Source organism: Schistocerca serialis, chromosome 2, assembly GCF_023864345.2.
Source record: "Schistocerca serialis cubense isolate TAMUIC-IGC-003099 chromosome 2, iqSchSeri2.2, whole genome shotgun sequence".
NCBI classification, from domain to species: domain Eukaryota; kingdom Metazoa; phylum Arthropoda; class Insecta; order Orthoptera; family Acrididae; genus Schistocerca; species Schistocerca serialis.
Genome location: NC_064639.1, coordinates 1098260706 through 1098286513, shown reverse-complemented (window position 1 = coordinate 1098286513; position 25808 = coordinate 1098260706).

Below are 25808 nucleotides of genomic sequence, written 5' to 3'. Positions count from 1 at the left end.
CCGCGGGTTCGAGGTCACAATCGATATCGCGGCGCAATACCACGGATCGGCAAATTGTGGTTGCGACTGTCGTTGTCGCTATAAACCGACTTGAGCAGACATGCAGAATACTTCGCAGACGTATGCGCAAATCGCACCGTTAAATCAGTGAGCCTGAAAGGGGTGCGTTATTTCGCATGAGAGAATGTGATACTCCCATGCGGGAAATTGTTGCACGTGTGGGATGCGCTGTTTCGGCAGTGCAACTGGTGTATGCAGAATGGTTCGCAGAAGGCCGTAGAACACGGCGAGATGAGTCAAATCGCACCACCCAGACCATCCCCTGAGAAACTCGACACCTCATACGAATGCATTGCAGGACAGATTTGCGTCCTCCTCGCTCTGGTACTGCAGTGTAACAGTGTACCACATCGTACACTATCGGGTGTGACAGTTCGTCGCTGTTTAGTACAGAATGGGTTACATGACCGTCGTTCACTTCTCCACCTACCTTTGATGAATGTGCAGAAACATACAAGACGGCAATGACGTATCGAAGACGGCCGCGGTGGCCGAGCGGTTCTAGGCGCTTCAGTCCGGAACCGCGCGACTGCTACGGTCGCAGGTTCGAATCCTGCCTCGGGTATGGATGCGTTTGATGTCCTTAGGTTAGTTAGGTTTAAGTAGTTCTAAGTTCTAGGGGACTGATGACCACAGATGTTAAGTCCCATGGTGCTCAGAGCCATTTGAACCATTTTGATGTACGGAACGACGTCGCTGGAGACAGGAATGGCATCAAATAGTGTTTCTGGATGAATCCAGATTCTGTCTGTTTGAAAATGATGCCCGCATTTTGGTTCGCCATAAACAGGGAAATCGGCATCAGAGTGACAGCATTCGCACAAGAATACAGCGCCAACTCAAGGTCTTATGGTGTGGGGTGCTATCAGGTACAATCACAAATCACAGATGGTGCGCATCCAGGTCACTATGACCAGTGTGACCTATGTAAATAACATCGTGCAGCCTGTAGCCACACCCCTACTGCACAACACCGCAGACGCCAATTTTCAGCAAGGCAATGCACGACCACAGGTTGCTGCACGAACACATGCCTTCTTGGTGTCACAGGATGCTCTTTGCCGTGGCTCGCCAGATCACCAGACTAGTTCTAATGTGTGTGAATTCCTGAGGGACCAAACAGCTGAGGTCATCGGTCCCTTGACTTACACACTACTTAAACTAACAACGCTAAGGACAACACTCACAAGCCGGCCGCGGTGGTCTAGCGGTTCTAGGCGCTCAGTCCGGAACCGCGCGACTGCTACGGTCGCAGGTTCGAATCCTGCCTCGGGCATGGATGTGTGTAATGTCCTTAGGTTAGTTAGGATTAAGTAGTTCTAAGTTCTAGGGGACTGATGACCACAGATGTTAAGGCCCATAGTTCTCAGAGCCATTTGAACCATTTTTTGAACAACACTCACACCCATGCCCGAGGGAGGACTCGAACCTACAGCACACATTCTGAACCGAAATGACTGAAATGCTAATCATTTCTCCAGGACATCATAGTAGTGAACATGTCTTGTGAATAAAAACGTCCTGTCTCTAGTCGTTCAAGGTGTTCTGTTTTTTTTTCTGAGCATATATATATAAGAGGAAATTTGGATAACCGAGAAGATCCCAGAAGATTGAAGGACGGCACTTATACATCCACTTCACAAAAATGGTGACAGATCAGATGTGAAAAATTACAGGGGGGTTTCCCTTCTATCCGTTCCACACAAGGTCCTTTCCAAGATATTACTAAATAGAACATAACCGGTTCTCGATGCACAGATAGGAGAATACCAAGGTGGATTTAGTAAAGGGAGGAGTTGTTCGGAGCAAATTATTAACCTTCAAAACATAATTAGATCACGTGCTGGTCAACCACGTGTTACGACATTTATTGATTTCAGGAAAGCGTATGACTCCATAGACAGAGAAAGCCTCATTATAACTGTGGAGGAATTTGGAATTTAAAGAAAAACTAGAGAGATAGTAAAGCGAACACTGACAGATACCAAGTCCAAAGCCGAATTTCGAGGCAAGATTTCTGAAACTATAAAATAGAAATGGGTTTTGGGAAGGGGATGGACTCCACCCAATTCTATTCAACATCACTTTGGAAAAGATTATGAGGGAGACATTGGAGTAATACACACGACTAAAAGTAAAGGGAATTTCTTTTGGAGGCTCAGTTAAAGGCCACACGATACATGCACTAGATTTTGCAGATGATACCGCTCTCCTATCCACAGACATAGCAGATGCAATTAAGCAAATAGAAATCTTAGCAAAGCATGCAGCTAACTTTGGTTTACAGATATCACAAGGAAAACTTAAATTCATGTCTAACAAACATAAGGAAATCAAAGAATTGAACATAATTATTGGATGTATCGAAAGAGTCAAACACTTTAAATATTTAGGAGAGACAATAACGGATACCGGCATAGAAAAAGAAGATGTCAGACATCGAGTAGCTAAACTTAGGAGGGCACACATTTTAACACAGAAGCTGTACAACAAAAAATGTCTATCTCGAAATTCAAAGTTATTACACTACAATACAGTGACGAGAACAGAAGTTCAATATGCAGCAGAAACACTCTCCCTCAAGAACAAAGTTCTAATAGACGAGCTCGAGAAGAAGGAAAGAGTAATTCTGAGGAGGATTCTTGGTGGACACAAAAAAATTGGTGAAAAATGGGTAAAGATGAGCAATGAGAAGATCTACTAATTTATTAAACCTGTCACAACGGAAATGAGGAAGTGAAGGCTGATGTTCTTTGGTCATTTTGTGATAATGGGTGATGGCAGATTAACGAAGAAAATCTTCAATATAGTTCAACAGAGGAAAACACCCAACTCTTGGTTGCAAGGAATAAAGATAGACCTCGGTGAACTTGGACTTACAGAAATGGACGCAATGGATAGGGACAAACATAGGAAGGCAATAACTGAATTCGAGGTTTTTCAGGAGGAAACCGAAGACCAAGAGGAAACTAACAGCTGAACATCTGGTAAAAATGACAGCAGGCAGAAGAGCAGCCTGAGAGAAGAGAAAGGAAAAAGCGAACATGAAATAAAATTTGTAACGCCGTCCTTAGTTGGCCAATTCGTGTAAATAAAATAAATAGTATAAAGAGAAATGTTGTTAGCAAAAAATCTCCAAAAGAATGATGTTGATCGATTTACTTAAAATTTTACATAAAACCCTACAAAACATTCACTCAGACATCAGGGTTATATTTTTAATATACTGGTATATAACTATAAATATAAATACTACATAAAAGTTAACTGTAGTTAGCAAAAATCTCGAAAAGTTTTTTACCATTTTCTTCATACCTTTACATGATACTGTAATCCATGTAGCCTACAGACGGAAATAGGGTAACTTTTTTAAAAATATATTTATCATATATAAAAATATATATACTACATAAAAGGAAAAGGTTGCTAGCAAAAGTCTGCAAAATTTCTTGGACAAATTTCGAAAAGTTTTTGACTAATTTACACGATACGCTAATAAACTTTCGGATGGACTGCCAGAAAGATTATGCTGCGCTGTGAAAATGTGCGATTTCATTTTCTTCCTCCAGTCAGTTGTAAGAGGAAAGAGGTAAGTTGTATTTGTAACTTATCAACTTGTGATTAGAGTACTGAAACTTTGTAATCATAATGGTGCCCAGCTTCAAACTATGAGAAAGACTGTGCTAAGGCTACTCCTCTCACAGATCCAGCACTGGACGGGTCTCCCCCATATTTCTTAATTAATGACCTTAATAGATCTACCCACTAATTTTAAACGATGTAATTTGCCAATCGAGCTCTAGTTTGTAGTAACAGTAAAGAAGCCTGGGAGTCAGAGACAAGGGGTAACGGGAAGAAGCGTAGGGAGGGGGGGAAGGGAAGAAATGGGACAGAGAGAGGGGGAAGAGGGATATAGACAAAGAGAGGTGTGAGGAGGAGATGGAGAAAGGTCGTGGCGGTGAGGAGGGGGAAAGAGGTGGGCTGGACAGAGGGAGAGAGGAGAAAGAGATTAGGGCGTCAATACAATTCCCATAGGTGTTTAGCAATTGAGAAGCACTGCCGGGTTCACCAGTAATAAAAAGTTACATATCTGTGGCCTTTGTACAATACGAAATCCCTGCGTCACAGTACCGTACCACACCGTTAAGGGAGCGGAAACAAAAGAGCTGGTACTCATGTAATAGCATACTCATTAGGATGCTTACACAGTGGTCTGACTGAAGACGAGAAATGAGCAACACAGACAGGTGTATCCCGTAGAAACCAGAGTATGTATTCAGCTCCTGAATTCTGAGATAGCCTCCGTGTCTGCGCTTCAGCATGTCCCAGTAGCTGTATCAGGCGGCGGCGGGTTTGCTGACGTGTTTGTGCCGTGTTGGGCAGTCCGTGAGCCCCTCAAATCAGCGTCGCCCACGCTGGCTGCCCTGCAGAGGCCGTGTTAACACGGCCAGGGTCCTGCCACGCCGCCCCCACCTGTTCCTACCACCACCTCCACACCGCGCTACACCGCTGCCTGCCGCATTTCCTGCTCCGTTCACCGGCCGCCGCTCGGCACCGAATCCGCGAGGCGCGCGCCTCCGTTCGGCAAACACGTCACGTAGCCGCGGCCGCGAAATTGCCGGCGCGATTTCCATCTCATCAGCTCCCTATTCTGACGTGCCACCGCGAGCGAATGCGGTGGATTAAAAAATAGACGGCAAAAAAAGAGAAACTCCGCAGAAAAGTGAAGCGCGATTGTTAGCGAGCGGGTACTCGGACACGTGAGCCGACTTGGAATCTCCGAGCTAAAAGCGTTACTCCGCCTGGCCTCACCGTACCACCCAGCTGTGTTGTCCTCGTCAGATACAGGCTTTTAAATTTTCTGTCTGTCTGATTTTCGATGAAGAAATTTACTAATCGCACTTTTTTCTTCTTTTATTATAACTGACATAAACCACTAGTTTTATTGTTAGAGGAGGTGCAAGAATGGGCACAGGTATAAATATGGGCACCCCTCCCCAAAAGGGTATGATAGGTGCTACACACTGGTGGCAAGGACTGTAAACGGTACCACTTGCTAATAGAAGACGCGAGGGAGCAGTTTTGAACTTCCTTCCAAGCATTGTCGTTGCAGCGCATTACATTGTGTGCACTGGTGTTTGTTCTGGACTGCTAACCTTCGGCAAGTATGAGAGAACGTTTCCTTTTTCAAGTTGTATTGGTAGATTGGAAGTAATTTCATAGTTAGTATGTGGAAAGCAGAATCACAAGCTACACTACTGGACATTAAAACTGCTACACCACGAAGATGACGTGCTACAGTCGCGACATTCAACCGACAGGAAGAAGATGCTGTGATATGCAATTGATTACCTTTTCAGAGCATTCACACAAGGTTGGCGCCGGTGACGACACATAGAACGTGCTAACGTGAGGACAGTTTCGAACCGATTTCTCAAACACAAACAGCAGTTGATCGGCGTTGCCTGGAGAAACGTTGTTGTGATGCCTCGTGTAAGGGGGAGAAATGCGTACCATCACGTTTCCGACTTTGATGAAGGTCGGATTGTAGCCTATCCCGATTGCGGTTTATCGTATCGCGAAACTGCTGCTCGCGTTGGTCGAGATCCAATGACTGTTAGCAGAATTTGGAATCGGTGGGTTCACGAGCGTAATACGGAACGCCGTGCTGGATCCCAACGGCCTATTATCACTAGCAGTCGAGATGACAGGCATCTCTTCCGCATGGCTGTAACGGATCGTGCAGCCACGTCTCGACCCCTGAGTCAACAGATGGGGACGTTTGCAAGACAAGTGCACGAACAGTTCGACGACGTTTGTAGCAGCATGGACTATCAGCTCGGAGACCATGGTTGCGGTTACCCTTGACGCTGCATCACAGACAGGAGCGACTGCGATGGTGTACTCAACGACGAACCTGGGTGCACGAATGGCAAAACGTCCAGTACTGCGGACGTTATTGCCTGATAACTCAATACGTGTCCTATAATCTTATCACTTTTCCGAACATTCCTCTTCTCGCCAGTTCTGCGGAGAACATCCTCAGTTCATATCATGTTGGCCCACATAATTTCTAACATCCTTCTACACCACCAAAAGCCAAACGCTTCGATAATCTTTCCCTCCTTTTCCCCTGATTCAGTCACTCACTTCTATATAACGCTATGCGCCAAACCTATTTACTCACAAACTTTTTCCTCAATTGAAAGCTGATGCTTCACACTGGTAGACTAGTTTCCTAGCAAACGTCCGCTAGTTTCCCTTTTATGTCCTCTTTGCTTCGTCCGTCACTTGTCGTTTTGGTTCCAAGACAGCATAATTCCTGCACTTCGTCTATTTCTATTTCTTTGTCTATTTCTAGGTCTGTATATGAGCTCTTCAGCATGTTACACTAAAAGATATCACGGTGGCTGCAACTCTGTGTTACGGGGTTTCTTAAGTTCACACAATACTATGCCGCTTTTAATCTTTTTCTTTTATTTGTGTTATTGTACATTTTCAGTTTATAATTTTGCTTGGTATTTTTCTTAATTTAAATTCGAAGATGCTTGCAGAACACAGGTGAAACAAGGAACTTTAAAAATAAAATCAGTTATTGTTGTCAGTTATAAAAAATAATAATAAAGAATCATTTTTCAGTAACTTCCTCTCCAAATCTACAGTAAAACTGATCAGAGCTGAAGAGCATTAAGTCAATTTCCGCAACTTGTAAGGTGAAGAAAGAATTATACAGACGCAACAAAAGCAAATATATATAGGTTATTAAAGCTTGTGTCTATTAAAGAATTTGCTGCAATATAAATTTTATTAGTGAAAATAAAAGTTGAACGTTTAATCGGCATGTATTTTTGTTTTTCAAAAAGAGGTCTAGTGATTTCAGCTTCACGGTCACTAATAAATTCACAATCAGTAATGATTAGTAAATTTAATAACGTGTCTGGACTCACGTGTTTATGAAATACATAAGAAAAGACAAGACTAATGTTAAATATAAAATGTATTATCACTGTTACTGAATGTAATATTAGCTCATGAAGAAACAAACAAATGCAAATGACTTGTTAGGAATGGTTTTGTACAGACAGACTACCCGTTGTTGGCCATTACAGAATGTTCTCGTAAAATTCCACAGGAACATATTTCATTTTCTTTCCAACACATTATTTTTAAACTTTATAGGAACTCTGTCCTTGTATGCCTTTCCGGGTTGGCATGGTAAGATTTTGCAGCGACCTCGGCTTTCCGAGGGAAAAAAAAAATCTGTGTTTAACAGGTCAGCTGATGTAAAGAGACGCTTCAACGTCTGAAATCTTGTTATTGCAAAACTGGAACTGCTTGAATTTTAAACGGAAAAGCACATACTTCTCACATAGATCTACATTTACAGCTACATAGATAATCCGGAAGCTACGGTACGGTGCGTGGTGGAGGGTACCCTGTACCACTACTAGTCATTTCCTTGGCTGTTCCACTTGTAAATAGATCAAGGGGAAAACAACTGTCTATATGCCTCCGGCTGAGCCCTGGTTCCTCGAATCTTATCTTCGTGGTCCTAACGCACAATGCATGTTGGCCACAGTAGAATCGCTAGGCAGTGCCGGCCGAGGTGGCCGAGCGGTTCTAGGCCCTACAGTCTGGAACCGCGTGACCGCTACGGTCGCAGGTTCGAATCCTGCCTCGGGAGTGGATGTGTGTGATGTCCTTATGTTAGTTAAGTTTAAGCAGTTCTAAGTTCTAGGGGACTGATGACCTCAGCAGTTAAGTCCCATAGTACTCAGAGCCATTTGAGCCATTTTCGCTAGTCAGTCAGCTTCAAATGCCTGCTTTCTATATTGTTTCTCGGAAGAACTTTGTCTTCCGTCCAGTGATTCCCATTTGAGCTCCCGAAGCATTTCCGTAACGATTACATGGTGTTCAAACCTACCGGTAACAAATCTAGCAGACCACCTGTGAATTGCTTCGATGTGTAGCTTCAGTCCGACCTGGTACGGGTCCCAAACTCTCAAACATTACTCAAGATTAGGTCGCAAAAGCGTCCTTTACAGGTCAACCGATCTTTCCTAAAATTCTACCAATAAACCGAAGTCGACAATTCGCCTTTCCTACAACAGTCCTCACATTCTCGTTTCATTTCATATTGCTTTGCAACGTTACACCCAGATATTGAAATGACTTGACTGTGTCAAGCGGGACACTAGTAATATTGTAACCGAACATTAGAGATTTGTTCTTCCTAAACATTCGCATTAACTTACAGTTTTCCACATTTGGAGCTAGCTGCCGTTCATCACACCAACTTGAAATATTGTCTAACTTGTCTTGTATCTTCCTACAGTCATTCAACTTCGACGTCTTACCGCACACCATCAGCAACTTTACCCCGTCAACCAAATCGTTTGCGTATATACAGCACATCAGCGGTACTGTCACACTTCTCTGGGGCACTCATGATGATACCCTTGTCTCTGATTAACATTCGACGTCGATGACAACATACTGGGTTCCATTACTTGAGAAGTCTTCGAGCCACACACACACACACACACACACACACACACATATATATATATATATATATATATATATATATATATATATATATATATATATATATATACTCCTGGAAATGGAAAAAAGAACACATTGACACCGGTGTGTCAGACCCACCATACTTGCTCCGGACACTGCGAGAGGGCTGTACAAGCAATGATCACACGCACGGCACAGCGGACACACCAGGAACCGCGGTGTTGGCCGTCGAATGGCGCTAGCTGCGCAGCATTTGTGCACCGCTGCCGTCAGTGTCAGCCAGTTTGCCGTGGCATACGGAGCTTCATCGCAGTCTTTAACACTGGTAGCATGCCGCGACAGCGTGGACGTGAACCGTATGTGCAGTTGACGGACTTTGAGCGAGGGCGTATAGTGGGCATGCGGGAGGCCGGGTGGACGTACCGCCGAATTGCTCAACACGTGGGGCGTGAGGTCTCCACAGTACATCGATGTTGTCGCCAGTGGTCGGCGGAAGGTGCACGTGCCCGTCGACCTGGGACCGGACCGCAGCGACGCACGGATGCACGCCAAGACCGTAGGATCCTACGCAGTGCCGTAGGGGACCGCACCGCCACTTCCCAGCAAATTAGGGACACTGTTGCTCCTGTGGTATCGGCGAGGACCATTCGCAACCGTCTCCATGAAGCTGGGCTACGGTCCCGCACACCGTTAGGCCGTCTTCCGCTCACGCCCCAACATCGTGCAGCCCGCCTCCAGTGGTGTCGCGACAGGCGTGAATGGAGGGACGAATGGAGACGTGTCGTCTTCAGCGATGAGAGTCGCTTCTGCCTTGGTGCCAATGATGGTCGTATGCGTGTTTGGCGCCGTGCAGGTGAGCGCCACAATCAGGACTGCATACGACCGAGGCACACAGGGCCAACACCCGGCATTATGGTGTGGGGAGCGATCTCCTACATTGGCCGTACACCACTGGTGATCGTCGAGGGGACACTGAATAGTGCACGGTATATCCAAACCGTCATCGAACCCATCGTTCTACCATTCCTAGACCGGCAAGGGAACTTGCTGTTCCAACAGGACAATGCACGTCCGCATGTATCCCGTGCCACCCAACGTGCTGTAGAAGGTGTAAGTCAACTACCCTGGCCAGCAAGATCTCCGGATCTGTCCCCCATTGAGCATGTTTGGGACTGGATGAAGCGTCGTCTCACGCGGTCTGCACGTCCAGCACGAACGCTGGTCCAACTGAGGCGCCAGGTGGAAATGGCATGGCAAGCCGTTCCACAGGACTACATCCAGCATCTCTACTATCGTCTCCATGGGAGAATAGCAGCCTGCATTGCTGCGAAAGGTGGATATACACTGTACTAGTGCCGACATTGTGCATGCTCTGTTGCCTGTGTCTATGTGCCTGTGGTTCTGTCGGTGTGATCATGCGGTGTATCTGACCCCAGGAATGTGTCAATAAAGTTTCCCCTTCCTGGAGCAATGAATTCACGGTGTTCTTATTTCAATTTCCAGGAGTGTATATATATATATATATATATATGAACTTATTCCATATGCTCGTACCTTAGTTAACAGCGTGCAACGGCGCACCGTGTCAAATGCTTTCGGCAAATCTAGAAATATGGACTCTGCATGTTGCACTTCATCCATAGTTCACAGTATATCTCTTGAAAGTCCTACACTTTCCCTGAATATAACGGTTTCCATAAGTAACATGGCCACCATATATCAAAATATATACTGCAACATGAATTTAACATTTTTTCTGCTGCTTGCTATGAAATCAGCACACTGTTTAGGGGTACAACCGATCACAATATTTTAATGTCTTTCCTAATACCGCAGAATTTCTAGCACCTGGTCCGTATGAACAACTACATTCAAAAAAGATATGGGTAATTGACTCAAATCTACCAGTTGCAGTCACTCCCACATACATAACAGTATTTGTGAGATTTTGATATCCAGCACATCCATCTGAGAACAAGGTGATATATTTAAGGACGTCAAACGTAGATTTCATGATACAAATATACCACGATGCTATCACATTTCAAATTGCAAATACTGAACAAATTTACCCGCATTTGCCGTATATAATAAGTTTCTTGCACATGAATTTTTGGCAAGGGCAAATTCTGTGTACAGTCAAAGGCAAAGGGACCCATTTCCTCATTTTAAAGACACTGAAGTTTCGCCTACTTTTGTGACTCGTATAATTTTCGACTTCTTCGAAGATGAACCTGCGAATGTGTCTTTGTTGCAAGTTTTGAAGCTTAACGCAGCTGGGGACTTCTTAATTTCACAGATTTTTTCCCGAAAATACTGACTAGAAGTCGTGTTTAACAGCTGCGTCTTGATAAGTAGTTCAGTAAATCGGATACATTGTTTTCATACACAGCCGAGAATCTATGTACTGAATTTACTTTCCAGTATAATGGGAAGACTTTAGAGGAAAATATTGTATTTCTTCATCGGTTGTTTTCAGGATACTTTCAGGAACTTTATTTCTTTTTGTACTCTTCCCACGTTTATCTTGTGGCAGTTTTCTATTTATTAACATGTGAGCTACAGAGAACATCCGTTTTATTTCAATGGAGTGGAAACTGTGAAATGCTTTTGACACACTTGCACTCTTTGTAATACACACATTACAAAGTACCGAAAATTGGAATAATACTTATTTTGTTCATCACCATTTGATTTCCGTGATCTTAGCCGCGTGACATGAGAAGCTTCAGTCAGACCCATTAGGTACAAATGTTGTTTACCTTAGTTTGTAAGGTCATGAAGTATTGTCAGGATATTAATTTTGTAATTGTTAGAAACTCTGTCGGAACAGCCTTTACGGCACCTACAGTCAAAATGACTGCTTAAAAATTTCGATGGCCTGCTACAAACATTAGAAAGAAAGAGAATAGGTACACAGGATACACTAGCGTAGCAAACTCGGCATTGAAAAATGATATACTTTAAATAAAGTGTATTATCGTTAATATTGTTCAAGTAAAAGTTTGTACTGACGCCGCAATATTCTGCTGTTTTCTTTTCTGTGACGAGTTTTCGTTGTAGCTGGTATAGGATATACCTTTAATGATAATAATCTGCTTTGCTATATTTTCCTTATGAGCAGAATCGTTTGTGTTTCTTTTGGGCGAGAAAATGAAACACTGAGTTCGGCACAGTAAGCAAGCAACAACTGCATGATTATGAATTGCGCAAGAATCAGCATTTACCAGCGTTAACAACATAACAATGGCACAGAGCTGAAAGGTAATGTATTTCTCCCAGTTAATTATACATTACATCTGGGGGGCAGAAATATTATCTGTTTAAATCTTTAATAACCAAACCACAGTCTAAAAAGAGTATTTATAGTCATATAACAGGTCTCTGGTGAATTAGGCTATCTTCAGATCTGAATACAATAACTAAATTGGGCATCAATTTTGAAGATACACACTACCTGAACCCCGTGACAGGTGTTTCCCTCCAGATATTTTTAGATGCGATGAAAAAGTTATTCTGCCGAAACTGCTCATAATGATATTTTTACTTCATTTATAAATTATAAAGAAAGATGATTTGTTTTCTAAGGGTCCCTGTGCCATATTTCTGTAGTTTAGATAGTGTTACGAACAGAGTTTTGATTTTTGCAAGGAGTCTTCATTATGCTCGTGTGTTGCATGGATCTTATATGCCGTCACGTGTAACATAGAATTAATGTAATTACTACGGTACGACTTATCAGCATTTGTGTTGAAGCTGTTTGAACACGCTTTAATATCAGGTGCCAAACAGTCTTTGTGTGAGTTTTCCATGTTTGATGAACCTGCCTGTAAAACTCTTTAGCAATGATATGCGATGAAGGATACTCTGTATAGTATGTGATCAAAACTATCTGGACACCTGGCTGAAAATTCCTTACAAGATCGTGGCGCCCTCCATCGGTGATGCTGGAATTCAGTATGGTGTTGACCCAGCCTTAGCTTTGATGACAGCTTTCACTCCACTCCCTTACGCACACGTTCCTTGGGGAATGGCAGCCCATTATTCATGGAATGCTGCGCTGAGGAGAGGTATCGATGTCGGTCGGTGAGACCTGGCAAGAAGTCAGCGTCCCAAAACATCCCAAACGTGTTCTATAGGATTCAGGTCGGGACTGTCTGCAGGGCAGTCCATTACAGGAATGTTGTTGTGTAAACACTCCGCCACAGGCCGAGCATTATGAATAGGTGTTCGATCGTGTTCAAAGATGCAGTTGCCATCTCCGAATTGTTCTTAAACAGTGGGAAGCAATAAGGTGCTTAAAATATCAATGTAGGCCTGTGTTGTGATAGTGCCACGCAAACCAACAAGGGGTGCAAGCCCCCTCCATGAAAATGATTATGAGCAGTCGCTCGACCATGAAATACAAGTTTTCTCACTTCCCGCCTAAGTCTCATAGTACTTGCAGTAGATCCTGATGCTGTTTGAAATCCCTGTGTGGTGGTCTGGATAGACGTCTGCCTATTACACATTACGACTCTCTTCAACTGTCGGCGGCCTCTGTCAGTCAACGGACGAGGTCGGCCTGTATGCGTTTGTGCTGTAGGTGTCCCTTCACGTTTTGACTCCCCTATCACATCGGAAACAGTTGACCTAAAGAAAATCTCGCGTACAGAGGTATAACACAAGTGAGACCCAACCACCTGACCACGTTCGAAGTCCGTGAGTTCCGCGTAGCGCCCCATTCTGCTTTCTCACCATGTCTAATGACTACTGAGATCGTTGATATGGAGTACCTGGCAGTAGGTGGCAGCACAATGCTCCTAATATGAAAAACGTATGTTTTTGGGGGTGACCAGATACTTTCGATCGCATAGTGAATGATGTGCGCAGCTAACTGCATTTTTGGGGATTTAATAAACATTCATTTTTTTACACGAAAATCGAAGAAAACCGTATTCTTGTTACGTCTAAAATTATTTCATCTCGAACAAAATTAAGATAAGACTACAATTTTTTTAAACGTAGTCACTTACATGTCAGGCATATAAAAAAATTTTAACAGCTTGAGTTCTAATTGACATTTAACCGTGGATTCTGTAGGATTCTGTAGGTTTGTGGTATCTGCCCAGAAACTATATGCAGGAGGTCTTCCAAGCAGTTTTAAAGTATACACCATTGTGTACAGTGGGTGGTTATGATGTAGTAACTGTCGGCTAGAAAAAATGAAGCTTCGTCCATGAAGCTTGATGGTGAAAATAGTGCCTTCAGTACGACACATTTTCCCAATATCAGATACATCGGCGAAGTCATCTGCATTTTGACGGTACAGGAAACGTATCTTCTCGTAATTCCGGAGTCGTCTGCCACCCAGTAGTTTCTTCATCCAACTAAAGGGGAAGATGTCACTGTGTGCCATCTCAAAACATGTGGAGGTGAGCCAAAATCTGATATGCCAAGGAAGCAGCATGTGTGGCTGTGTCCTGCACAGAATGAGTTAGTGTGCTGTCGTGGAGTAATTTGAGCAACTTTCCGTTTCTCTTCCTCTTGACAATCGTGGTGAGCTGGCGGATAGACAAGTCATTCTTTTATGAATGTGAGCAATCACGATACGCTTTTATGAATGTGAACAATCACGATACGCAGCACGCGGTGACGTTTGCCAGGTTCAAAATTATGTGCAATACATTGAAAACAGGTTCAATACTGATTTTTGATTTTCATTTTTTCCATCATTGCTTCGATAATGATAGCCGGTCATTGGGCAACAGGGCCTCTACTGCTCTTGCAGCTTATGGGCCCCATAGAGTAATAGTCTACCACTTTGTTGCTCGTCAATCAGACATGTTTCTCCACGTTGGAAACCCTTGCGCCACTAGCAACTGTGCCATATGATGATGCATTGTTGCTGTGCACTTCCTCCAACTCATCGTCGACTTCCTCGTTCCTCCGTACATGCAGTAAACGAATTACTGTACGATACTCTACTTTATATGAATGATGGGTCGTTTATTTGGCTCCTCTAGCGGCAAACCACGGTACTGTGGCATGGGATTTCTGTGTGTACCAGGACTGCAGACAAGCAAAAAATACAGACACAACATTATTTTCCCTAGCTGATAATCGAAACCTTATGATTACCTGCTGTAGTTTGTCATCTGGACAGTAGAGAAGTACATTGGCCTACGTGTGCTACTGCGCCACGTTAAGCCTCTCGGCTAATCCTGTGTGGAGTTACTTACACAGCTATTTTGATCTTGCCGTCGCATTCCAGGAGTCACTACAATGAGCAAACATCGTTCATGTTTTGCAAAGTGACATAGCAAATTAATATCGGAAAGAAACCAGGGAACGAGTTAATGACTTACTACTGAATTACGAAAAGATCCACATTAAGACAAACTTTCCTTTTTTTATTATGGCACAGGAGGCTCCATTTTATGCACATGAGCAGTCCTGCCATACAGTTCCTATATAGGGTGATTGAGCTACCCCTACCGATCCGTTTTATGCAACCCGCACCACGTCTATATCAGTAACGGTATTTAGCCAGGCGACAGCCATGTAATCGTTATAAGTTCACTCTCATAACATTGGACGACTCTTAGCAAGCGGAATTATAGTGTTAAAAATACAAATCATGACTGGCCATGAGATATTTTTGCACCGAGATATATCATACTTCGACAAACTTATCCAGGTGCCTCAAATCTTCCATTGTATAACTGAGGTATAGTCATACAGGTTTTAGATATATCTGTGATTCTATTGCACATACAGTAATTAATCTTTCGTAAATTGTTCAGAAAGGTTGCCTTATAAAGTGTCTTTCACCACCGGACACAACGAAATTAACAGGAGAAATCAAAATGGAAAGCATGGGAGTAGCAGCATTCTGGTATATTGCCTAATGAAAGATTAATGTATGATTTGCTCCGTTACTGTACTGAAGTAGTTTCATAAACAAAATTTGTGCAGTAGGTCAAGACATCTTTATACATTTTCCCAGTTAATCTGCGACATTGAGACAACATGCTTCCCATCTCGAAAGTGAACTGCCTAACAACAGTGTTCGTTCGTGTGGTGTAGCATTAAAACACATCGGTAGGAACAGCTGAACTTCCCTCTGTATTAATCTTTTCACTTGGTTATATTCTGGAAAGTTGATACTTCCATGCCTCCCATTATGATATTCCCTGTTAATTACGTTGTGTCCGGTGGTGAAACACACTTTACACGGCAGCCTTTCTGAACCATTTGCGAAAGATTAAGCACTACAAACGGAATAACATTACAGACACATCGAAAACTTGTATGAATACACCGTTAATTACACAAAGAATGATCGAGACATTTGGAACTAAGATATATCTTGGTTCAAAAATACCGTGTATCTCACGGCCGCGCCTGACTTGTATTTTTCACAATATGATTCCTCTTGCTAACAGCCACTCAAAGTTCTGAGAGGGAACTTGTGTCGGTTACGTGGCTGTCGCCAGTCTCGATACTATTCCTGATACAGACTAAATGTGGTAAAACCCACCCTGCATAGCAATTATATGGCAGAACTGCCACTGAGCATAAAATTGCAGCTTTTATGACATAGTAAAAAACGGAAAGTTTGACTTACTCCTGATCTTTTCATAATTTAGTAGTAAGTCATGACTTAAGTCCCTGTTTTTTCTTTATTTAATTTGCTATGCTAGTTTATAAAACAGGAAAGATGTTTGTTCGTTATCACTTCAAGCGGCAATTGAAATGCGGGTTGCATAAAATGGGTCGCTAGGGGCAGCTGAGTCACTTTGGATATCCTACAATGGCTGAAAGCAGTGACCCTTTCGAAGGGACGTACAATTACTCACTTTATATTTCCTTGTTATAACGGGATGAAATAACTCCCAGGGTTACTTACTTTTATATTCCATTGATCATTTGCACAATTCATTATAACGATGTGGAAAGAGTCGGTTTACGTTCACATTATATGATCACATGTAAATACAGTTAGATTCTGACCATTTACAAACGTGGTTTTTTTAGTTCAGATTAGAATTTGTAATTCCTGCCCAGCAAATTGTGTACTTCCACAACGTTAATGTGGAATAATAACGGTGATTTTTCTCCTGTTTTTGTAATTACGTACTTAATTGTTCCTTTCAAACTGTAGTTGGTTCTTTACAGCAAACTTAGTGGGGTAATAAATATACAGTGAAACACTAGTCAAAATGCCTAACTCTTAAACAGATATCTATAAGGTGGCCGTGGATGAACACCACATATTGTTGTTACAGCACGTTCTTCAACACTGAAAACCTTTTCCAAGATGAATTGCCCCAGAACATTATTCTACAGGTAATTATTGAATGAATATACGCAAAATATGTTAATACTGATTTCCCAAAGATTTTTAATGATTTGAAGTGCAAATGTGTTTGAACCTTTGCCACTGTGTGACAAATCAATTGTTCCATTATTTAAACATGAAATGCAGAAAAAATTAATTATGTTCCACAAAAGCATCAGAGGGCCAGTTTAGATAAAGTTATTTCCAGTCTGGACATCGTGGCGTATGCGACTTTTAGGTGTTTCTTGGCGCGTTAACAGAGAATCGCTACGCTTCTCACCCTTAGCACCTGTTTAGTTACCTTTACCTTGAATGAGAAGGCCTACGTTCCCGACACGAATCCACTGAAGCTACTCTACTAGTTCAAGGTATTAAATGTACTATGCGACTCGATATATCACCTACAGAGCAATTCTTCGCCTATTATATAAGTATACCATAATTTGAAAACGTTGAGGTACCCACTATTCTGTTTCTTTGCTAAAAATGAATGAAACGAAAGTGTCAGGTGTGCTCTGTAGGCCTAGCGAAATAGCATGATATACTTTTTAAAGTCTCCACCCAGCAATTTAGTCAAGAGCGCCTTGTCAATAGGAGAATGAGTGTTCCAGAGTGATCAACAACATCTTGCAGTCGGTTAAGCCAAAAATCCCTTTTTAGTCTAGCCCCTGCCGGTCTCCTCTATCAGGCTGTTAGCTTAACTAGATTACTAATAGGCCATTGTCCACTGAAGAAAGATACTTTGCCTCCGTAGAAAAGTATAACACATCATTCCCACTGTGTACAATTTTCAGGATAGGCCATTGTCCACTGAAGAAAGATACTTTGCCTCCGTAGAAAAGTATAACACATCATTCCCACTGTGTACAATTTTCAGGATAACAGAATGTTCCACAATAACTATATTCTGACGAGAGGTCAACTTTTGCGACTGCTCTCCTTTGCTGTTCACCGCGCGGTCTCAGGCATTTTGTCACGGTTCTCGCGGCTTCCCCCCTTCGGAGGTTCGAGTCCTCCCTCGGGCACGGGTCTGTTTGTGTGTGTGTTGCCCTTAGCGTAAGTTAGGTTAAGTTGGATTAATTAGTGTGTAAGCCTAGGGAGCGATGAGGGTTGGGTTGGGGGGGTTTGGAGGAAGAGACCAAACTGCGAGGTCATCGGTCTCATCGGATAAGGGAAGGACGGAAAAGGAAGTCGGCCGTGCTCTTTCAAAGGAACCATCCCGGCATTTGCCTGGAGCGATTGAGGGAAATCACGGAAAACCTAAATCAGTATGGCCGGATGCGGGATTGAACCGTCGTCCTCCCGAATGCGAGTCCAGTGTGCTAGCTACTGCGCCATCTCGCTCGGTAGGGACGATGACCTCAGCAGATTGGTCTCATAGTCCTTCCCACAAATTTTAATTTATTTGCAGCTGGCAACATGGAGTTCAGTATGTACTTAAATATTTTGAGTACTGTTTTCCAATTCAGAAACATTTTGGTTCAAAGCTGTGTCTTCTGTGTACTTAGAGATCATTCAGCCATGAATGCTTGTTTTACTACTTCATCGGTTTCACTGTCTATTGGTCTCCTGTGCAGTGTTACTCGTGCGCGCACTTGTGTGTGTGTGTGTGTGTGTGTGTGTGTGTGTTGCTACCTAACAATCTACTCTATACTTTTACCGTACAATTAAACATAAAATGCGGACGACTGTTATATTACACAAAAGGCTATTAACTGTTAGCGTCAGTAACATGTTCAGTGGTGAAATTTTTATTAAATGAAACGGTACCGCCAATTTTTGAGATTTTGCAGGATATATTGTGTTTTAGACATTTGAGATTTTACAGGATATATTCTGTTTTAAACAGCAGCTCAGCAGAAAGTTTTAGCCACGAATTGAATACAAAAAATAAGAGCCTAAGAATTTCTAACAAAATAAGGAATAATTATTTTCTTATTCAACAAAGTAGCTTACGTAATAAAGGAATAAACGAACTGAAACATCGATAAACATATTTACTTTTTTTTTAAATCGTGAGTGCTGCAGCATAGTGTACATATACTCAGGTATGTTGCGGAGCTTTTGTGTGTGTGCGCGTGCACACATACAAACATCGCAAAACATTACATTTCTCCCCCTCCAAATTTATGTAAAGAACGAAAATTTGTTTATATCTGACTATTTGATGTATATTACGAGGTCTACACATTAACAGTACGTGCAAATGACTGCAAGTTTGTTTAGAGGCGGAGAGAAAAAAATTATGGAGCTTCATAATAAACGTTAGAATGTTAAATGAGCTTTGCGCTCTCGTACTTGGACGAAACAGTGAGTAACCTGGCAAGCCGAAGAGCAAACATTTTTCTCATAGTTACAGTGGCCGATCATACTCTACTGAAATTACAGGCTGTTTGTGTCCGGGAGCAAGCAATAAATCCAAAGCAACACCTGGAGCCATGAAGCAAGATAACGCACGCAACGCTAGCACTGTTGCTTACCTACCTGCTTTGTGGCTAGTAAACCTGCAAACGCTTTTGTAAGTCCGCAGATGATGCATTTGAAGCACAGTTGATGGGCCCAGAACGCTGGTAAAGTTAACTACGGTATGTACGACTGTACCGAATTTAACTACGGTATGTATGACAGTATTGAATTTTGGCTTCGTTCCGTGACTGTGATGTCTATTAAGTTTGCAAAAATTTACATTGATTATACTTTCAGTTCGTGATGGTCGTTAAGTAAATGTTACCGAACATTCAACACAGATAACGTCGTGCTGCGCGCTGTCTTAATGTTTCGTGTAAGACTTCTATATTACAACAGTTACCGTTTTATGTGCGGCGAACAATCACCCAAAAATTCAAGCATTCCACTTCAATGGGAAACGTACAACAAGGGCATAATACACCGAAGCGCCAAAGAAGCTGTTGTAGGTATGCGTATGCAAATATAGAGATATGTAAACAGACAGAATACGGCACTGCAGTCACCAACGCCTTTATAAGATAGCAAGTGTCTGGCGCAGTTGTTAGGTCTGTTACTGCTGCTACAATGGCAGCTTATCAAGATTTAAGTGAGTTTGAACGTGGTGGTGTGGTCGGATCACGAGCTATGAGACACAGCGTCTCCGAGGTAGCGATGAAGTGGGGTTTCCACGTACGACCATTTCACGAGTGTACCGTGAATGTCAAGAATCCGGTATAATATCAAATGTCCGACATCGCTGCGGCCGGAAGAAGATCCTGCAAGAACGGGAGCAACGACGACTGAAGAGAATCGTTCAACGTGACAGAAGTGCAACCCCTCCGCAAATTGCTGCAGATTTCAGTGCTCAGCCATCATCAAGAGTCAGTGTGCGAACCATTCAACGAAACATCATCGACTTGGGCTTTCAGAGCCGACAGCCTAATCGTGTACCCTTGATGACTGCACGACACAAAGCTTTACGCCTCACCTGGGTCCGTCACACCGACGTTGGACTGTTGATGACTGGAAACATGATGCCTGGTCGGATGAGTCTCGTTTCAAATTGTATCGAGCGGATGGACGTGTACGGGTATGGAGACAACCTCATGAATCCATGAACCCTGCATGTCAGCATGGAACTGTTGAAGCTGGTGGAGGATCTGTAATACTGTGGGGTGTGTGCTGTTGGAGTGATATGGGACCTCTGATACGTCTAGATACGACTCTGACAGGTGACACGAAAGTAAGAATCCTGTTGCTGCATCCATTTATGTCCATTTGCATTCCGACGGACTTGAGCAGTTCCAGCAGTAAAATGCAACATCCCACACGTCGGGAATTGCTACAGAGTGGCTTCAGAAACACTCGTCTGAGTTTAAACACTTCCACAGGCCAACAGATTCTCCAGACAGGAACATTATTGAGCATATGTGGGGATGCCATGCAACGTGCTCAGAAGAGATCTCTACCCCCCTCGTACTCTTACGGATTTATGGACAGCTCTGCAGGATTCATGGTGTCAATTCCCTCCAGCACTACTTCAGACATTTTTCGTCATGTTGCGGCACTTCTGCGTGCTCACGGGGCCCCTACACGGTATTTAGCAAGTGTACTAGTTTCTTTAGCTCTTCTGTGTATGAAGGGCTCGCTGCAAGGTGTTTCGTGAGACTGGAAAACCGCAAGTCTGGTGCTGTAACCCACATCAAATACTCTTTCACAGTCACAGTATTCACTGACCGTCAGCTATTAATACAACTTTAACACCAGACTCTTGGATACAAGAAAAATTCAAGTGTGCAGTAGAACAATAGAGGTATAAGGTATTGACAGTAGTAGTACCGAAACTTCAGCGTCTATCATACGATACAATCACTGACACTTGAAAATCACATGAGCCACATTCACATTTCTATCCTAGACGTAGAACATGATATCATAGATGTTCTGAGCAAACTTTTTTGAGACTATCGATTGTAGTAGAGCATTGCTGACGGAGTCAGAGTCTCGTGGGAAGTCGACGAGTCCAGCGGAGCAGACGTACGTCGTAAATAAAAGTCAAGTGGTAGTGCCGGGAGCAGAGGATGTCGTAGCCTGTCTCAAGACGCTCTGCTTGTGCTGGCTGCCCGAAGAGAAACTGACTTACAAGACCGGCGGTCACCTGGCTTAATTACCACCACTTGTGGCGCAGTCGTTAACCCTTTGGCGTCTGTGGTCTCTGCCATCGAAACGCCAATTCGAAGACGTATAAATTTGTATATGGTTGTAAACATTTTTTAGCACCCACTTTGATCCAGTTGCCCAGCTCACAATTACACTACATGTACATCTACGGTTACAGCTTTACTCAGCAAACCACATTACGGTGTGTGGCGGAGGGTGCTTTGTTGCCACTGTCGCCGGCCGGTGTGGCCGTGCGGTTCTAAGCGCTTCAGTTTGGAACCGCAGGTTCGAATCCTGCCTCGGGCATGGATGTGTGTGATGTCCTTAGGTTAGTTAGGTTTAAGTAGTTCTAAGTTCTAGGGGACTGATGACTTCAGTAGTTAAGTCCCATGGTGCTCAGAGCCATTTGTACCATTTGTTGCCACTGTCACTTCCCCGTTTTCCTGTTCCAGTCGCTTATAACCCGTAGAAGGACGATAGATTGTATGCTTCCGCGTGGGTTCGAATCCTTCTAATTTTATCTTCGTGGCCTTCTCGAAGGATACACGTAGGGGAAACAGTATATTGGTTGACATTTATAGGAACCTGCGCTCTCGGAATTTTAACGGTACTCCACAATGTAATACAGAATACCTCTCTTACGGCGTCTGCCAGTGGAATTGATTCAGCATCTCCATGACACTTCCTCCCTTAGTAAATGAATCTGTAATGAAATGTGTTGTTCTTCTTTGCGCTCTTTCCTGTATCGATCCTGCCTGGTGCGGATCCCAGACTGACGAGCGATATTCAAGTATTGGTCGGCCGAGTGGTTGTGAAGCTATTTCCTCTGTTGATTCTTCCAATGAACGTCGGTCAGACAGACGTCTGACTTAACCATAATTTTATGGCATCGTTCCATTTCAAATTGCTCCTAGATATTTCGTGGAATTAACTACAATCGTTTAATCATATAATAAAAGGCCCTTCTGTTTATTTATACGCAATACGTTACATTTGTTTATGCTGAGGGTCAACTGCCACGCCTTGCACCAAGCGTCGGTCCTCCACTTCACTACAAGTTTATAGCGTTGTGACATCTCTGTCTACAACAGTGTCATCCGCAAAAAGCCTCATGGAACTTCCCACGTTATGTTCTACGTCACTTTTGTATATTATGAAGGTAATGATCCTATAGCAGTCCCTTGGGGCACGCCCGATGTTAATTTTACGCCACAAGTTAATTTTACGTCTTAAGACTTTTCTCCGTTGAGAATGGCATGCAGTATTCTGTTTGCTAGAAACTCTTCATCCAAGTTACACAGTTGTTCTGATATTCCGTATACTCGCATTTTGTTCATTAGGCAGCAGTGCGTGTAACAACAACAAAACAACAACCGTACGGCCTACCGAAATTTTTCATGCCAATTTTACTTTTCTATGTATTATTCTGCGAATCAAAGTTTCTAAGTAAGTGTACTGACATCTGTATGATAAAATATTTTCGCATTGTAAAGTCTTGTTGCAACCCTTGTTCACAGTACGAGCAGCCCTTAGCGGCTCGCCATCTCACAAGTGTTCATGACGTCGCCTTTCCGGCTTAGATCTTTTTTAATATGTGACTTGTAAGTACTGCATCTTTTCGAGTCACTACAAACTTTAATTTTATTAATGTACTATATACCTAATGTTTTACTACAGTTAGTCTAATTCTGAAGATGATACTCATAGTAGCGTAGAAACCAGGTCAATTTTGAATTAATATTTGTGACCGAGGGCTTATTTGTTACAACATAATTCTGACACGGTCACTGATCCTTAGCAGCTATGTTCAAAGTTTTAAGTTAAATAAATATTAGTTGTAAGCCAGTGGTAAGTAGACACGATGGCATAGTCAGAGCGATGGGACATTGTCAAAGAGTTTAATGTGCTGGTAGTTACATTACAGCTGGCGTTACTGCAAGCGCGCCAGCAGATCAGTTCAGAGCACAGGGAGAGTGTAGAGAGACGGTCTACTCGAGTTACGCAGCGTTTCTTCTCTTGAGAAATGGTCGTAACGCAGTGATGCAGAAGTGTGTAATCGTTCGGCATAAATTTCGTGCAGACGGGCGAAGTATAGGACACTAAATGGGCACGGTATAATTACCGCAAGGGGTTGCAAATCAACATGAAGCGTACTTTGAACCCAATTTCATTCTTTACGGAGCTGCAAGCAGAGCCTCTACCACGCATTGTCAACGAACATTGCCTTACATTGCGCCGACGACATCTGTACCTGAAGTAAGATCCAACTAATTGCATGGTCAAACTTGCATACGGCTAGCCAGCGTCGTAGTTCATTTTGTGTTTGAATATCACCGATTTATTCTAGATTCTTGACCTTCAATTATACCTAAGACAAAATACCTCAGTAGGATCTATCCTATCCATTATTGATGATCCGAGAGACTCCTGTTGATTGCAAAACTATTTAAATGCTAATGAAAAATAATGGTAATGAAAATTTAAATAATTTGCAAGACTGCAATAGACTGAAGTACTCAAGTCTAGAAAACAATAATTTCAAAGGCAGTACATAACAGAACGATTCAACAAAATATGTTTTTCTTTATTTTTCATGCAGGAATAAGTTTTCAATTTTACGCAACTGCAATCGGTCAGAAATGTTTGTTAATGTCTTGAGTAAATAAGAGCTGTAACTGCACAAAATGGAAAATGGTTAGCACTAACTCTTAATGAACAGTAATAAAAATTCTGGTCGTTTTTTTCGGATTGCTTCACGCAAATGGCGCATATCTTGAGGTAGTATTCCTTACTGACAGTACGACGGTAAGGCAGGAACTCATGATGCGCTGTCTCATTGTAATCGAAGATAACCGTGAGAAGAACCTTCACACGTGAACACGTGATCAAACTTGAAAGTTTTTCGGTTTTGCTTTTCAAGCTGTTTTCACTGGGACGATTGAACTTTGACTTCGACGTAAAACCCGTATACCTATGTCTCGTCACATGTTACAATCGTCTTTAGAAGCTCTGGATCGTCTTCGACTTCATTCAGAAATTCCTGAGCGATGTCTACACGACCGGCTTTGGTCGGAATTCAACAATTTCGGAACAAACTTTGCTACTACACGTGTCATGCCCAATACGTTATAAAAAAATTATTTGGCTTCAGGCAAAGGATATGCAGACATCATCAGCAACCTCTCTGATAGTGTTTCGGTGATTTTTCAGAACTATTTTCCTCAATTGTTCGACACTTTAGCCAGTCCCTGATGTTCCAAACCGTCCAGGACAGTCGTCGTCTTCAACAGCTTTCTTGACCCTCTTTGAAACGTTTATACCACTCGTAAACTCTTCTCTTATTCGTAGGAGATTTGTCAAAAGTCAAAGTCAACACTTCGATTGCGGTGCTGAACTTCATTCCATTTTAAAGCAAAATTTAATGCAAATTCTTTGATGGATCACCGAGCACTCGAAATCACTTATAACCTTTTCGACTTTTAGCAATAAACTCAATATTCAAAACCGCTGAAAATGTAAACATTAATCAGGAACATGTGTACCACCAGGATAAAAAGAAATTCGAAAATCGGATGTATAAAGCCCACGAAATTAAAAAAAATGCCTTTATTCTTTGATCACACGTCGTAAACGATATTCCAAAATTCTACGACAGGCCAACGTCGGAGATATAAGCCTATATTTTTGTGCGTCTATTTGACGTCCGTTCTTCAAAACGGTGTCGACCTAAGTTTTTTCGAGTAATATAGGTACAATCTAACTGCAATCTCGTCAGGTCAAGTGGCCTCTCCTCTGTTTAATCATGTCAATTGTTTTTCTACCCCTTTGTCACTTTTGTAGGTATTTGTAATTATGTAATTCGTAAGACGATGTAAAGGAGGAAATAAAGTGCGATCTTCCTTTGTGAAATAGTTTTGCAATAATACGTTCAGTTTTTCGGTTTTTTCTGCGATGTCCTATGTTTCAGTACCATTGTGGTCACTGAGTGTCTGGACAGTTTCCATGACGTCAGTAGACACAAATTTACTTTAAAATCCATGTTCTATGCTTCATGCGTATCCCTCCTTACGCGAATATTGGCTTCGTTTAGCTTTTTGTTTGTCGGTGACGCTTTGGCGACGTTTAAATTTGCAGTTATGTTTGCTTTTCCAGCAGATTTCTAACAAGATTCTCGAACCACGGTGGGTCTTTTCTGTTCCTGACAATTTGGCTTGGCACATACCTGTCCGAAGTGTATTGTACGATGCTCTTGATTTTTTTCCATTGATGCTCAGTATTGTCAGTGGTG